This window comes from Hipposideros armiger, unplaced genomic scaffold (genome assembly GCF_001890085.2).
Source record: "Hipposideros armiger isolate ML-2016 unplaced genomic scaffold, ASM189008v1 scaffold_1236, whole genome shotgun sequence".
In the NCBI taxonomy this organism is placed as follows: domain Eukaryota; kingdom Metazoa; phylum Chordata; class Mammalia; order Chiroptera; family Hipposideridae; genus Hipposideros; species Hipposideros armiger.
The window spans coordinates 106118-115706 of NW_017732586.1; the positions used below are offsets into that span (position 1 = coordinate 106118).

At 38.8% G+C, this 9589-nt stretch overlaps 1 protein-coding gene across 1 annotated transcript in view; it reads left to right on the forward strand.

Moving 5' to 3' along the window:
• Positions 1 to 9589, forward strand: part of VKORC1L1 (vitamin K epoxide reductase complex subunit 1L1) — an 89642-nt gene that overhangs the window by 54011 nt on the left and 26042 nt on the right. The window lies entirely within an intron of this gene.

Genomic DNA, 9589 nt, shown 5'->3' on the forward strand with positions numbered 1-9589 from the left:
TCCTCCACAACTAGACTGAAGAACAAAAGGACAGCAACTTGTCTGTTCCCCTTCCCCCAATTCCCCAGCGCTGTTCCCATCCCCCCATTCCCCAATAAAAATATTTAAAAACAAAACAAAACGAAAACAAAAACACTAGGGCTTCTGGGAAAACAAGGCATGGGGCAGAACATTCAAAATGTATGTAACTGTAACCAGATGATTAAGAGAAAGCTACAATACTTTAATATAAATACTGGCAGAGTTCAAAGACTTGTTAAATTTTAGATAAATGAGTAGTATGGTCAATGTAGGACTTTACCTTGGGGGTAGAGGGGAAAGTGTGAAGGAAGCTTGATGGATGAGGAGTTATGGAGACAACAACAAAAGGAACAAAGACTGGGGAGAACCACACACTCAGGAATTCCAAGAACACGTGAGGCCAAACCATGGTGTGGACAAATTCTCTGTGGCCTGCTGGATCCACTTTGCATTCAGCTACTTTTATTCGGTGTGAAACTTGAACATGCTGGGGAAATTTGTGTGTAGGCCATACAACTTATGTTCTTGTCATTCTTCTAATTACTAATGACTTGATTTGCTATACAGATACTTGTATTGTAACAGAACAAACCATTCCTGGCTCTGTCTAGCAATATAGAGTAACAATGTAAACAATGTACATCCACTTAACTAAAAATTCAGATATAACTAAGAAGTGTGATATAATTGGGAATTCGGGAAATGGGGAGAAGAGAAAGTGAAAGAGTACTAAATCATAGGCTGGTCTACCATATAGTGAATAGATTATTTCAAAGTGACAAAGCATTTTTTATAAAAAGAAATTTGTAGGAAAATACTAAAAGAAACCACTAAAGTGAGTTGAAAGGGCCTACCTGTGAAAAGGGTGACTGAGAGGTCAGAGGACTGCTATTTTTTGTCCTAAGTCTTATAGTACTACTTGATTTTTAAAACTATATAACTTTAATAACATTTAATATCATGAAAACAAAAAAAATCATATCAAATAAGTATTTACAAGGTGCGATAAAAAAATATGGTGACTGTTTAAATAAATTTATTACATCAAAAGACACATTGCCATTAATTCCCCTCAAAATATTCCATTCACTTCAAACACACTTCTCCCATCGTTCTTGCCACTTTCTGAAGCAGTTCTGGAAGTCCTCTTTCATGAGTGTCTTTAGTTGCCCTGTCACTAATAGCATACTATTTCGTAACCATTGGGCCTTGGAGAGAGAATGCCAATAGCAGATGTCTTATGTACACATGCTACTTATATTTTGGTAGTAAACCGCTACCTAATTATTTTTAACACAGTTATTTCTCACAATAGTATTATGAATTGGGTACCACACAATCATCTCCATTTTACAAATGAGGGAATTCATAGTCCAAGTTTAAGTGACTTACCCAAAGTCTCACAACCTCTTAACGGACCCAAGGTTAGCTGACTCCAAAGCCCATGCTGCTTCTAGCACTGGGGTCTCTGTCTGTCACAAAGCTGGTCCATGGTGGGTAGACACTTCTTTTGTTTAAATTACATTGTTAGTGTTTTTCTTGAAGATACAAAACATTTTGCCAGATCTAGTAGGCCCCTTTATAATGCCCCAACTAACTTTGAAAGCCAACTGGATTTTTTTGTATGTTGCAGCTTACTTAGGTTTGTTTGTTTTTCAGTAAAATGTGCTTCCCAGTTTTATAACCATCAAACACAGTTCAATTTAAAATGTTTGAGATTTATTATACCGGTAGACCATTATAAAATGCTGATCTAGAATTAGGAAATTGCAGGCAAAATATATTTCCTTCACCAAGCTTGAACTTAGAGGGGGGAAAAAAAAGAAAGAGAAGCAAGAATCCAGTGGTCTTACACATATTCGTAAGCGAAAGAATATTTGTAAATGGTGTTTGTGAGCTAGCATTTCAATGAATTCTTCCACAGAGCAGGAAAATATCAGGGAAGCTCCTACATTGTTATTCACTTCCTCTCTTCATTAATTTTGTATTCCGGAATGTGTTAGTCATGATATTAGGGCCTTAGTAGGCTTTACATGAGGAAAGAGATTGCAGTAAAATTTCAATTTGGTTGAGGGGAAGAGAGCTGAATTGGGAAGATATTAAGGTTCATTATTAATTTAAATGTGATTGAATGAACTGGATATATAGCATTTTTGCTGTTGTTGCTATCATTATAAAAGTAATATTTGATCACTAAGGAAAATTTACAAAATATAACAAAGTAGAAGGGGGAAAGTACCCTTATTAAACTCTTCCCCACCACTGGGAAACAATTGATATTTTGTAGCATTTATTTTCTTCTTTAAAATAATTTATCCTTTTTTCAATTAATTAGTTATACATGTCCTTCGTAGAAAATTAGGAAAATACATAAAAGTTTAATAATGAAAATAAAAATCACCTGTCCTCCCACTGCACAGATTCTTTTTTTTTAAATTGAGGTGAAATTTATAACAAAATTAACCACTTTAAAGTGTACATCCAGTGCCACTTAGTCCATTTGCAATGTTGTGCAACCATCACTACTGTGTAGTTCCAAGGCATTTTTGTTACCCCCAAAGGAGATACTGTACCCATTAAACAGTCATTTGTCACTGCACCCTCCCCAGCCCCTGGCAACCACCAATCTACCTTCTGTCTATGGATTTGCTTGCTATGGAGATTTCATACAAAAGGAATCATACAATGTGTAACCTTTTGTGTGTCTGGCTTATTTCACCTAGAATAATGTTTCCAAGTTTCATCCATGTGTGTCAGTGCTTCATTCCTTTTTATGGCTGAATACTATTCTGTTGGGTGGATGGACCACATTATGTTTATTCATTCTTTAGTTGATGGGCATTGAGTTGTTGCCACCTTTTGGCTACTGTGAATAGCGCTGCTGTGAACAAATACTTGTACTTGAATACCTGATTTCAGGTACATACCTGGGAGTGCAAATTGCTGAGTCATATGATAATTCTGTTTAACTTTTTGAGGAATCGCCAAATTGTTTTCCACAGCAAGGCACCATTTTAGCCACCAACAACGTACAAGGTTTCCAGTATCTCCACATCCTCACCAACATTTATTACTCCCTCCCTTTTTAAAAAATANTGTTGTTCAGCATCTTAGCTGTAGAGGGCAGTGTCACTGGCCCTCATATGTGGGATCCGAACCGGGGCCCTTTGGCGTCCCAAGCCAGTTCTTAACCAACACGCCACTCGGCCGGCCACTAAGTGTCACTCATTTTCAAAGCCTTTGCCATCCTGTTTGAATTTTCTCTCACATGCCCCCACTCAGTAGTTAGTCTTCAACTTGAGTGTTGGTTTAGCTCTCAAAGACTGCTGGGCTTCTTTAGGTCTGTTCCACGTGTGTGCAGCTCGGGTGAATCTGGGGCTTGTGTTAGGTCCTACCCAGAGTAAGGGGGGATCTCTTCTCGCTGGGATTTTCTTCCCAATCCCTGGCTCCCAGTGGCCCCTTTTTCAGTTTTCTTGAAATAAAGACAGGTTTCTCACAGAGTTTTAGGCTGGTCAGTAACACATAGTTACATGTGATTTATTTCACCCCCAGCGTAAAGCAGTGAGAAAAAAATAACAGGATTACCCCATATGTTTAAGACCACAGGGAGTCCCCTTTTCTCATTTTTTCCAGGCAGAGATAGGTTTTCTGTCAGAGGTGCCTGGACTATCATCCCTGAGATACAGGTCTAGAACTCTTGCCTCACCTTTAGTCAAGGCCAGGAGAGGAAAAAAATATGAAAACAAACTGGTTACTCCCACACTTTCCAGCTCACATGGCCAGAAAGAGGGACTTTTTACTGTCTGTTTCTCCTGGGCATTTCTGTAATTTGGGCCATCCTTGGTTGAAATGCAGAAGATAAAGGTGGAAAAAAATAAAACAGAAAACTCCACTGTACTAGTTGTTTTCAAGTTTTCAATTCTCCTTTATCCACCTGCTATTTTTACTCTTCAGAGTCCTCAGGGAGTTGCTTTTTATGTTCTGTCCAGTTTTTTAAAAAAGATTTTTATTGGGGAATTGGGGGATGGGAACAGCACTGGAGAATTGGGGGAAGGGGAACAGACAAGTTGCTGTTGTTTTGTTCTTCAGTCTAGTGGAGAACGTTGCTTCACTGGCCCAAGTTGGCACCATCATTGCGCTCTTCCCGGGTGAAGCAGATCAGTCTCCAGCTTCTGGACAGCCGTTCATTGCAGCTGCTGGCCGCTCACACTGGCTGCTGGCTACATACGGTAGCCCATGGCAATCCACTGCCACAGGGGCTGCAGCCTACGCCGTTGCCGGCAACTAATGGCAGCCCAGCTCCAGGTTGAGCTGTTGTTCAGCATCTTAGCTGTAGAGGGCAGTGTCACTAGCCCTCATATGTGGGATCTGAACCGAGGCCCTCTGGCGTCCCAGTCCAGCTCTTAACCAATGCCCCACTTGGCCGGCCCAATGTTCTGTCCAATTTTTAATTGTAGTCATTGGGGAAGAGAGGCTGTATTGGGCATATTACATTTTGTCTGGCACTAGAATTGGCATTCATATTTTTAGTGCCATGGTCTTATAAGTGAATTGACAGTTAAGGGTCCTCAGATATTTGAGAAAATTCTTCAATATGAGAGAGAGACATATAGACACACACCAAGGAAGTCAGAGGAAACAGAAAATGAGGCTGAACTTATATGGTTTTATTTCCTTACATCTAAGAAAAAAAGTGGTTATCCTTAAACAAAGCAAGATATTACTTATGTAAAAGGAACAATCAGAGAATGAGAACATACTTAGAAATTAAACATATGGTAGCAATATGTTTAATAAATGAATTTAATAGAAGGCTTAGAAGAGTACATCATGTTAATCTCTGAGGAAATGGAGAAAAGAACCAAAGGGTGGAAAATAGAAGAAAAAGGTAAAAAACATTAGAGGTTCAATTTAAAAGGTCCAACATTTGTTTAAGTCATAATATGTAAAAAAAAACATTAACTTATTGAAGAACATGAATTTCTACATTGAAAAAGGCCTACCAAGTGTTCTTCACAGTGAATGACGGAAGACCTACACCAAGCCACAGCCTTTGTGAAATTTTAGATCACTAAGATTAAAAAGAAATTTCTTAAAGCTTCATGAAGGAACAAAAACAGGTCCCATTCAAAGGTCAGAATGGCATCAGATTTTTTTTTTCATTCCAAAACATACTTTTAAAAAAATTTCAGTTACAGTTAACATGCAATATTACATTAGTGTCAGGTGTACAACATAGTGATTAGACATTTATATAACTTATGAAGTGATCACCCTAATAAGTCTAATACACATCTGACACAGTACACAGTTACTACAATATTACTGACTACATTTCCTATGCTGTACTTTACATCCTTGTGACTGGTTTTATAACTGGCAATTTGTACGTTTTAATTCCTTTCCCTATTTCACCCATTCCTCCAACCCCCTCTCATCAGGCATCCATCAATTTGTTCTCTGTATCTGTGAGTTTCTGTTTTGTTTGTTCATTTATTTTGTTTTTTAGATTCCACATACAAGTAAAATAACATGGTATTTGTCTTTATCTGATTTAATACATTTAGCATAATACCCTCTAGGTCCTTCCATGTTGTCACAAATGATAAGAATTTAGTTTTTTTATGGCCGAGTAATATTCCATCGTATAAATGTACCACATCTTCTTTATCTGGATATTCATCTATCTATGCACACTTAGGTTACTTCCATATCTTGGGTATTGTAAATAATGCTGCAGTGAACATTTATAGGGGTGCATATGTCTTCTTGAATTAGTGTTTTGGGTTTCTTCAGATAAATAGCCAAAAGTGAAATATGGTAGTTCTATTTTTATCATTTTAAGGAATCTCCATACTATTTTCCATAGAGGTTGCACCGATTTACATTCCCACCAACAGAGCGCAATGGTTCCCTTTTCTCCACATCCTCGCCAACACTTGTTTGTTGATTTATTGATGATAGCCATCCTGACAGGTATGAGATGATGTCTCATTGTGGTTTTAATTTGCATTTCCCTGATGATTAGTGATGTTGAACATTTTTTCACATGTCTGTTGGCCATCTGTATGTTCTCTTCAGAGAAATGTCTATTCAGGTCCTCTGCCCATTTTTTAATTGGATTGTTTGTTTTTTTTGGTATTAAGTTGTATGAGTTCTTTATATATTTGGGATATTAACCTTATCAGATATACTGTTAGTGAATATCTTCTCCCATCCTGTAGGTTTTTTTTTTATCTTGTTCATTATTTCCTTCACTGTATAAAAACATTTTAGTTTGATATAGTCCCATTTTTTAATTTTTCTTTTGTTTCACTTTCCAGAGGAAACATATCCAAAAAAAATGTTACTGAGAGAGATATCAAAGAGTTACTGCCTATGTTTTCTTCTAGGAGTTTTATGGTTTTGGGTCTTACATTTAAGTCTTTAATCCATTTTGAGTTTATTCTTGTATATGGTATAAGAAAGGGATCCAGTTTCATTCTTTTGCATGTGTCTGTCCAGTTTTCCCGACACCATTTATTGGAGATACAGTCTTTGCCCCACTGTGTATTCTTGCAGAATTGCATCAGATTTTTCAAGGACCAACTCCGAAAGCAGGATAGTAAAACAATGTCTTAAAATTTCTGAGCCGGGGCCGGCTGATTGGCTCAGTTGGTGAAGAGCTTGCTTGTTGGGAGCACCAGCTCTGAGTAGCCGGGCCGCGGTTCAGATCCCACATTAAGGGCCAGTGACACTGCGCCCTCTACAGCTAAGATGATGAACAACAGCTCAACCTGGAGCTGGGCTGCTGTGAGTCACCGGCGATGATGTAGGCTGCAGTGGGCTGCTATGAGCTACATGAGTGGCTGGCAGCCAGCGAGAGCTGCCGTGAGCCGCCATGAGCGGCTGACTAATGACTGGTGACCGATTGCCTCACCCAGGAAGAGCGCAATGATCATACCAACATGGGCCAGTGAAGCGATGTCCTCCACAACTAGACTGAAGAACCAAACAGCAATTTGTCTGCCTGTCTGTTCTCCTTCCCCGATTCCCCAGTGCTGTTCCCCTCCAATTCCCCAATATAATCTTTAAAAAAAAAAAAATTCTGGGCCGGCCGAATGGCTCAGTTGGTAAGAGCGCAAGCTGTGAATAACAGGGCTGCCGGTTCAGTTCCCACATGTGCCAGTAAGCTGTGCTCTCTACAGCTAAGATTGTGAACAACAGCTCGACCTGGAGCTGGGCTGCCATGAGTGGCCGGCGATGGCGTAGGCTGCAGTGGGGCTGCCGTGAGCAGCCATGAGCGGCTGGCAGCTGATGTGAGCTGCTGTGAGACTCTGTGAGCAGCTGTCCAATGGCTGGCGACCGACTGTCTCAGCTAGCAAGAGCGCAATGATCACTTATACCAATACCAATATTGGCCAGTGAAAGACGTCCTCCACTAGACTGAGGAACAAAAGGACAACAACTTGGCTGTTCCCCTTCCCCAATTCCCCAATGCTGTTCCCCTCCCCCAATTCCCCAATAAAATCTTCTAAAAAAATTGAGAGGAAAATATTTTTAATTTATAATTATATATCCAAGCAAACTATCAATCCAATGAGATGGTAAAACATATTTTTAGGCATTCAGTATCTCAGAAATTTTACCTCAGGTATGTATTTTCTCGGAGAAGCTATTAGAAGGTTGTTTCACCAAAACAAGTGATTAAACCAAAAGGAAAAAGAAGATACCAAATCTAAAAAATGGAAGACTCAGTGTAGGGAAGATACTGGAAGTCTTAGAATAACAGTTGTGCAGCAAGCCTCGAGAGCAGCCAACCTGAATCAATTTTATTTATTTACTTTTTTTAGCTTTGCCATCCTGCCACCTATTGGCAGCTCAGCTCAGGCCAGGAATCGAACCGGCAACCCTGTTGCTTAGAGCTCACACTCTTGAGCAAGCTCTTAACCAACTGAGCCACTCAGCCGGCCCTCAGATTTCTTGATATGGGTGATCTTGTTGGAAATATTGCTCAGAAGGAGTTTGGAAAATAAATGATGTGGCATAGGAAAACAAAAAAGTAATATGAATTATTAATTCCAGGAAGAGCAATTTGTGCACTAAAGGAATTATAATCAGTGTATTATAGGCATTTCTGATACGTGTTCCTAAAATAATTTTCTATGGAATTGAGTCTTAAAAATATCAATGCTAGGAATTTATGGCTTAAGAGCAGCTTAACATATCAAATAAAAGAAAATGGGAGTGGGACAAGATTAAACTATAGTATCTAAGAATGCTTAACTGTGATACATCCGTATAGAAACTCAAAGATTCAAGTTGGGAGTGTTAGTGCTTTTAGAGAGAAGGGGTGTTTGATTAGGTTGGGGCACATGGAGACTGTAGCAGAGTTCCATTTCTTGACCTAGATGGTGGTTATAAGTGTGTTACACTTATAATAATTCATTTTTATAATATACTATTAAAAGGGCCAGCCGAGTGGCTCAGTTGGTTAAGAGCTCGCTCAAGAGTGCAAGCTCTGAGCAACAGTGGTTTGAGTCCTGGCCCAAGCTGAGCTGCCGCTGAGCTGCTAACAGGTGACAGGATGGCTCAGCTAGAAAAGAAAAAAATATATATACTACTAAATATTTTATATTTAATGTTATTAAATATTTAAATGTATAATATATTATTAAATATGTTTTAATTTACAATATAATAATTCTGTTTTTAAAGAAGCTATCAGGGAGAAGACTCAAGATGGCAGATTAGGTAAAAGCTATGCTTACCGTATCCCAGGATCACAACTAAATTATAGAACGATAAACCTTAAGAATCATCTGAAGACTGGCTGAAGAGAACCCCTATAATTAAGGATATAAAGAAGAGGCCACATCTAGACTGCTGGGGGAAAAAAGAAATCAATTAGAGCATGAGTATCATCTGGGGGAAGTTTTTGAAGTTTGTAATCTAGGCTCTGTTCCATAAATAAATCTATGTTTCAGATACAAAAAAAAAAAAAGGCTGTCAAGATAGTGGTTATGTCAGAAGGAGCGGACTGTAAGGGGAATGTAGAGTGCTTTTGAGGCCCTGACATTGTTGTTTCTTGATCTAGATGCTGGTGCACAAGCATATTCAACTCATAGAAATTCATTGAATTTTATACACTCGTCTTGAACAACAAAGGGATTAGGGGTGCCAACCCCCCAAAACTTAACTACTAATAGCCTACTGTTGACCAGAAGCCTTACCAATGACATAAGCAGTCAATTAACACATATTTTGTGTATTATATGTATTTTATTCACAATAAATGTATTCTTATAATAAAGTAAGCTAAAGAAAAAAGTATTATTAAGAAAATCATAAGGAAGAGAAATACACTTACTGTATTTATTGAAAAAAATCCATGTATAAGTGTAGGGCATAGTTCAAATCCGTGTTGTTCAAAGGTCAACTGTACTTTTCTATATGTAAATGAGGCTTCAGTACAAAATGTGTTTAAAAACACTAGGGCTGGGCCGGCCAAGTGGCGTGATGGTTAAGAACTGGCTGGGGACGCCAGAGGGCCCCAGTTCGGATCCCACATATGAGGGCCAGTGACACT